The 7477-nt window shown below is 40.4% G+C and overlaps 3 non-coding genes and 3 pseudogenes across 3 annotated transcripts; all 6 read left to right on the forward strand.

Moving 5' to 3' along the window:
* Positions 1 to 3563: 3563 nt before the first annotated feature.
* LOC141645324 (5S ribosomal RNA) lies at positions 3564 to 3681 on the forward strand (annotated as a pseudogene).
* A 230-nt stretch (positions 3682 to 3911) lies between these two features.
* On the forward strand, positions 3912 to 4030 carry LOC141644809 (5S ribosomal RNA). The gene has a single exon (XR_012544415.1). It is a non-coding gene; the product is annotated as a 5S ribosomal RNA (ribosomal RNA).
* A 1228-nt stretch (positions 4031 to 5258) lies between these two features.
* Positions 5259 to 5377, forward strand: LOC141644960 (5S ribosomal RNA). Its single transcript, XR_012544559.1, has one exon. It is a non-coding gene; the product is annotated as a 5S ribosomal RNA (ribosomal RNA).
* Positions 5378 to 6245: 868 nt separating this feature from the next.
* On the forward strand, positions 6246 to 6366 carry LOC141645350 (5S ribosomal RNA; annotated as a pseudogene).
* A 236-nt stretch (positions 6367 to 6602) lies between these two features.
* LOC141645109 (5S ribosomal RNA) lies at positions 6603 to 6721 on the forward strand. The gene has a single exon (XR_012544699.1). It is a non-coding gene; the product is annotated as a 5S ribosomal RNA (ribosomal RNA).
* Positions 6722 to 6958: 237 nt separating this feature from the next.
* On the forward strand, positions 6959 to 7078 carry LOC141645354 (5S ribosomal RNA; annotated as a pseudogene).
* Positions 7079 to 7477: the final 399 nt, after the last annotated feature.

The raw sequence follows: 7477 nt of genomic DNA on the forward strand, positions 1-7477 counted from the left end.
CGGACTCCTCCCAGGAGTTCTGACCAAGTTTCTGAGACGTGATGGGATATTTGAAAAACTTTTATGTTGAAAAAGGCTAGAGATGAGGGTAATATAATGAAATTTGTGAGGAAAGTGTATGGAGTATCATATCAAAGATTAATGCACCGGATCCTCGAACTGTGAATTAAGCGATGTGGTCGAAGTAGTGATTGGATAAGCCGACTCACTGGAAAGCCCCGTGTTGTACTCACTTTTTCTTTTTTTCGTTTTTTCATGCTATTTTAGCCTAAATTTTCTTGGTTTAATGAGGTTAAACGCGTAGATCTTAGTTTGTAGATAATAAATTTGAAAAAAATCACTCAATCGGACTCGGGAAGTTACAGGAAATTCGCCTTCTGAGACGTGACGATAATGAAAAACTTAGTTTATGTTGAAAAGGCTACAGATGAGTAATATAATGAAATTTGTGAGAAAGTGTATGGTGCGATCATAAAGACTAATGCACCGGATCCCACTTCGAACCCGTGCTTAAGCGGCACAAGAGTAGTGATTGGGATGGGTGACCTCCGGGAAAGCTCCTTGCACCCCTTTTTCTTTTTTTCGTTTTTTCACGTTATTTTAGCCTAAATTTTCTTGGTTTTAATGAGTTAAACTGCAGAGATCACGAGATAATAAATTTGAAAAATCCGCCTTTAATCGGACTCTCCGGAACAAGTTACGTACTCAGTTGAGATTGTGGGATATTGAAAACTTGGTTTATGTTGAAAAGAAAAAGGCTAGATGAGGTAATATAAATGAAATTCCAGGAGAGTGTATGGTGCCATCATACCAGCACTAATGCACGGATCATGTAACTCCATGTTCAGCTGAACAGAAGTAGTACTACAGGATGGGTGACCTCCGGAAGGCTCCTCGTGTTGCACTCCCTTTTTTCTTTTTTTCGTTTTTTCACGTTATTTTAGCCTAAATTTTCTTGGTTTATTGAGTTAAATCGTAGATCCTGCCAAATCGAGATAATAAATTTGAAAAAAAAATCCGCCTCCCAATCGGACTCTCCGGAGCAGAAGTTCTGCCACTGCTCGAGACGTGGCGGGATATCGAAACTTGGTTTATGTTGAAAAAAGGCTAGAGATGAGGTAATATAATGAAATTTGTGAGGAAAGTGTATGGGTCGACTATCCTAAGACTAATAGGATAAATTTGAACTCCATCATGATTAAAAAGCGTGCTTGGCGAGTAGTACTAGGATGGGTGACCTCCTGGGAAAACCCCTGTTGCACCCCCTTTTCTCTTTTCTTTCGTTTTCCACGTTATTCAGCCTAAGGCTTTTCTGGTTTAATGAGTTAAATTTGTAGATCCCCGCTTTAGATAATAAATTTGAAAAAATCCACCCCAATCGGACTCTCCGGAGTGCCATTCCACCGACGGCCTCGAGACGACGGGATATTGAAAACTTTTGGTTTATGTTAAAAAAGGCTACAGAATGAGGTAATATAATGAAATTTGTGGAGGAAAGGTAAGTGCGATCATACCAGCACTAATGCACTGGATCCCATCAGAACTCACTTATTAGCGTGCTTGGCGAGAGGAGTAATGCTAGGATGGGTGACCTCACCAGGAAGGCCTGTGTTGCACCCCCTTTTTTCTTTTCGTTTTTCACGTTATTTTAGCCCAAATTTTCTTGGTTTAATGAGTTAAATGCGAGATCTCGTCGAGATAATAAATTTGAAAAAAATCATCAACTGACTCTCCGGAGTAAGCGGCCATTCTGCCAGATTCGGAGGACGTGGATTTTGGATATTAAAACTTGTTTATGTTGAAAAAGGCTACAGATGAGTGTAATATAATGAAATTTGTGAGGAAAGTGTATGGGTGCGATCACTAGCACTAATACCGGATCCTACTCGAACCTCGTGCAGCTAAGCGTGCTTGGCGAGAGAGTAGTACTAGGATGGGTGACCTCCTCGAAGGCTCTAAGTGTTGCACCCCCTTTTTCTTTTTCGTTTTTTCACGTTATTTTAGCAAATTTTCTTGGTTTAATGATTAATGCAGATCGTCGATCTAGATAATAAATTTGAAAAAAATCCGCTGTCGGACTCTCAGGAGTGCAAATTCTGACAGATTGGAGAGATGTGAGATATTGAAAATTAGTTTATGTTGAAAAAGGCTAGAGATGAGGTAATATAATGAAATTTGTGAGGAAAGTTTGGAGTGCGATCATACCAGCACTATGCACTGATCCCCATCGAACTCCTTGATTAAAGCGTGCTTTGAGCGAGAGAGTAGTCTAGGGATGGTGACCTCGCAGAAGGCCGTGTTGCCCCTTTTTTTCTTTTTCGTTTTCACGTTATTTTAGCTAAATTTTCTTGGTTTAATGAGTTAAACGCGTAGATCTCGTCGAGATAATAAATTTGAAAAAAATCCGCCCCGTCGGACTCTCCAGACAATTCACTGCTTCGGGAGATGTGGGATATTGAAAACTTGGTTTATGGAAAAAGGCTAGAGATGAGGTAATATAATGAAATTTGTGAGGAAAGTGTAGGGTGCGATCATACCAGCACTAATGCACACTGATCCCATCAGAACTCCGCATTAGCGTGCTTGCGAGAGTAGTATTGGATAGGTGACCTCTCTGGGAAGGCCTCGTGTTGCGCCCCCTTTTTCTTTTTTTCGTTTTTTCACGTTATTTTAGCCTAAATTTTCTTGGTTTAATGAGTTAAACGCGTAGATCTCGCTCGAGATAATAAATTTGAAAAAAAAAATCCGCCCCGAATCGGACTCTCCGGTGAGCAAGTTACGACTGCTCGGAGGACGTGACGGGATATTGAAAACTTGGTTTATGTTGAAAAAAAGGCTACAGATGAGGTAATATAATGAAATTTGTGAGGAAAGTGTATGGGTGCGATCATACCAGCCCTAATGCAGGATCCCATCGAACTCGCAGATTAAAGCGTACTTAGGCGAGAAGTAGTACTGAGGATGGGTGACCTCCTAAGAAGGCCTCGTGTTGCACCCCCTTTTTTTCTTTTTTTCGTTTTTTCACGTAATTTTAGCCTAAATTTTCTTGGTTTAATGAGTTAAAGCGTCTCGTCGAGATAATAAATTTGAAAAAAATCCGCCCCTAACCTGGACTCTCGGAGCAAATTCCACTGCCAGATTCGAGACGTGACTTTGGATATTGAAAACTTGGTTTATGTTGAAAAAGGCTAGAGATGAGGTAATATAATGAAATTTGTGAGGAAAGTGTATGGTGCGATCATACCAGCACTAATGCACGGATCCCATCAACTCATGATTAAAGCGTCTTTTGGGGCGAGAGTTAGGATTGACCTCACAGGAAGCCTCGTGTTGCCACCCCTTTTTTTTTTTCGTTTTTTCACGTTATTTTAGCCTAAATTTTCTTTGTTTAATGAGTTAAACGCGTAGATCTCGTCGAGATAATAAATTTGAAAAAAATCCCCAATCGGACTCTCCGAGCAAGTTCTACGACGGTGTCGGACGTGATTGGATATTGAAAACTTGGTTTATGTTGAAAAAAGGCTAGAGATGAGGTAATATAATGAAATTTGTGAGAAAGTGTATGGTGCGATCATACCAGCACTAATGCACCTGATCCCATCGAACTCCTGCAGCAAGCGTGCTTGGGCGAGAGTAGTACTAGGATGGGTGACCTCCTGGGAAGGCCCCGTGTTGCACCCCTTTTTCTTTTTTTCGTTTTTTCAATTATTTTAGCCTAAATTTTCTTGGTTTAATGAGTTAAATGCGTAGATCTCATCGAGATAATAAATTTGAAAAAAAAATCCGCCCAATCGGACTCTCCGGGAGCAAGTTACGGCTGTTCGGAGACGTGACGGGATATTGAAAACTTGTTTTATGTTGAAAAAGGCTAGAGATGAGGTAATATAATGAAATTTGTGAGGAAAGTGTATGGGTGCGATCATACCAGCACTAATGCACCGGATCCCATCGAACTCCGCAGATTAAGCGTGCTTGGGCGCGAGTAGTACTAGGATGGGTGACCTCCTGGGAAGGCCTCGTGTTGCACCCCCTTTTTTTCTTTTTTCGTTTTTTCACGTTATTTTAGCCTAAATTTTCTTGGTTTAATGAGTTAAACGCGTAGATCTCGTCGAGATAATAAATTTGAAAAAAAAATCCGCCCAACCTGGACTCTCAGGAGCAAAGCTACGACCGTTCGAGACGTTTTATTGAAAACTTGGTTTATGTTGAAAAAGGCTAGAGATGAGGTAATATAATGAAATTTGTGAGGAAAGTGTATGGGTGCGATCATACCAACTAATGCACGGATCCCATCGAACTCCGATTAAGCGTGCTTGGGCGAGAGTAGTACTAGGATAACCTCGGAAAGGCCTCGTGTTGCACCCCTTTTTTTCTTTTTTTTTCGTTTTTTCACGTTATTTTAGCCTAAATTTTCTTGGTTTAATGAGTTAAACGCGTAGATCTCATCGAGATAATAAATTTGAAAAAAAAATCCGCCCCCAATCGGACTCTCAGGGAGCAAGTTACGACTGTCGGAGACGTGACGGGATATTGAAAACTTGGTTTATGTTGAAAAAAGGCTAGAGATGAGGTAATATAATGAAATTTGTGAGGAAAGTGTATTGGTGCGATCATACCAGCACTAATGCACCGGATCCCATCGAACTCCGTGAGTAGTACTAGGATGATGGTGACCTCACAGGAAGGCCTCCTGTCATGACTTCCTTTTTTTTTTTTCGTTTTTTCACGTTATTTTAGCCTAAATTTTCTTGGTTTAATGAGTTAACGCGAGATCTCATTAATAAATTTGAAAAAAAAGCCCCCAACCGGACTCGGAGCAAGTTACGATTTTGGCGGATATTGAAAACTTGGTTTATGTTGAAAAAAGGCTAGATGAGGTAATATAATGAAATTTGTGAGGAAAGTGTATGGAGTGCGATCATACCAAAGCACTAATGCACCGGATCCCATCGAACTCCCAATAAGCGTGCTTGGCGAGTAGTACTAGGATGGGTGACCTTCATGGGAAGGCCTCGTGTTGCACCCCTTTTTTCTTTTTTTCGTTTTTTCACGTTATTTTAGCCTAAATTTTCTTGGTTTAATGAGTTAAACGCGTAGATCTCGTCGAGATAATAAATTTGAAAAAAATCCGCCCCAATCGGACTCTCCGGGAGCAAATTACGACCGTTCGGAGACGTGACGGGATATTGAAAACTTGGTTTATGTTGAAAAAAGGCTAGAGATGAGGTAATATAATGAAATTTGTGAGGAAAGTGTATGGGTGCGATCATACCAGCACTAATGCACCGGATCCCATCGAACTCTGCAGCTTAAGCGTGCTTGGGCGTGAGTAGTACTAGGATGGGTGACCTCTTGGGAAGGCCTCGTGTTGCACCCCCTTTTTTTTTTTTTTCGTTTTTTCACGTTATTTTAGCCTAAATTTTCTTGGTTTAATGAGTTAAACGCGTTCTCGTCGAGATAATAAATTTGAAAAAAATCCGCCTAATCCTGACTCTCCGGAGCAAGTTACTGACGGGATATTGAAAACTTTTTTATGTTGAAAAAAGGCTAGAGATGAGGTAATATAATGAAATTTGTGAGGAAAGTGTAAATGCACCTGATCCCACGCGACTAGACCCTTTTTTTTTTTTTTTCGTTTTTTCACGTTATTTTAGCCTAAATTTTCTTGGTTTAATGAGTTAAACGCGAGATAATAAATTTGAAAAAAAAAATCCGCCCAATCGGACTCTCCGGAGTAAGTTACGACTGTCGGAGACGTGACGGGATATTGAAAACTTGGTTTATGTTGAAAAAAGGCTAGAGATGAGGTAATATAATGAAATTTGTGAGGAAAGTTTATGGGTGCGATCACCACTAATGCACCGATCCCATCGAACTCCGCAGCTTAAGCGTGCTTGGCGAGAGTAGTACTAGGATGGGTGACCTCTCCGGGAAGGCCTCCTTTTTTTTTTTTTTTTTTTTTTTAGCCTTTTTCACGTTATTTTAGCCTAAATTTTCTTGGTTTAATGAGTTAAACGCGTAGATCTCGTCGAGATAATAAATTTGAAAAAAAAATCCGCTTTTTCCGTTTTTTCACGTTATTTTAGCCTAAATTTGGTTTAATGAGTTAAACGAGATCTCGACGAGATAATAAATTTGAAAAAAAATCCTTTAATCCGGATATTGAAAACTTGGAGACGTTATTTAAAACTGTTGAAAAAAGGCTAGAGATGAGGTAATATAATGAAATTTGTGAGGAAAGTGTATGGTGCGATCATACCAAAGACTAATGCACCGGATCCCATCGTAACTCCGCAGCTTAAGCGTGCTTGGGCGAGAGTAGTACTAGGATGGGTGACCTCCCGGGAAGGCCTCGTGTTGCACCCCTTTTTTTCTTTTTTTTTCGTTTTTTCACGTTATTTTAGCCTAAATTTTCTTGGTTTAATGAGTTAAACGCGTAGATCTCGTCGAGATAATAAATTTGAAAAAAAAATCCGCCCCAATCGGACTCTCCTGGAGCAAGTTACGACCGTTCGGAGACGTGACGGGATATTGAAAACTTAGTTTATGTTGAAAAAGGCTAGAGATGAGGTAATATAATGAAATTTGTGAGGAAAGTGTATGGGTGCGATCATACCAGCACTAATGCACCGGATCCCATCAGAACTCCGCACTTAAGCGTGCTTGGGCGAGAGTAGTACTAGGATGGGTGACCTCCGGGAAGGCCTCGTGTTGACACCCCTTTTTTTTTTTTTTTTTTTCGTTTTTTTCACGTTATTTTAGCCTAAATTTTCTTGGTTTAATGAGTTAAACGCGTAGATCTCGTCGAGATAATAAATTTGAAAAAAAAATCCGCCCCAATCGGACTCTCCGGAGCAAGTTACGACTGCTCGAGACGTGACGGGATATTTAAAACTTAGTTTATGTTGAAAAAGGCTAGAGATGAGGTAATATAATGAAATTTGTGAGGAAAGTGTATGGGTGCGATCATACCAAAGACTAATGCACCGGATCCCATCGAACTCCGCAGCTTAAGCGTGCTTTGGCGAGAGTAGTACTAGGACGGGTGACCTCCTGGGAAGGCCTCGTGTTGCACCCCTTTTTTTCTTTTTTTCGTTTTTTCACGTTATTTTAGCCTAAATTTTCTTGGTTTAATGAGTTAAACGCGTAGATCTCGTCGAGATAATAAATTTGAAAAAAATCCGCCCCAATCTGACTCTCCGGAGCAAGTTACGACCGTTCGAGACGTGACGGATATTGAAAACTTGGTTTATGTTGAAAAAGGCTAGAGATGAGGTAATATAATGAAATTTGTGAGGAAAGTGTATGGGTGCGATCATACCAAAGACTAATGCACCGATCCCATCGAACTCCGCAGCTTAAGCGTGCTTGGGTTGAAAAAGGCTAGAGGTAATATAATGAAATTTGGAGGAAAGTGTGGGTGACCTCCGGGAAGGCCTCGTGTCTAGGACCCCTTTTTTTTTTTTTTTTTTTTCGT

The sequence above is a fragment of the Silene latifolia genome, chromosome 2, assembly GCF_048544455.1.
Source record: "Silene latifolia isolate original U9 population chromosome 2, ASM4854445v1, whole genome shotgun sequence".
NCBI lineage: Eukaryota > Viridiplantae > Streptophyta > Magnoliopsida > Caryophyllales > Caryophyllaceae > Silene > Silene latifolia.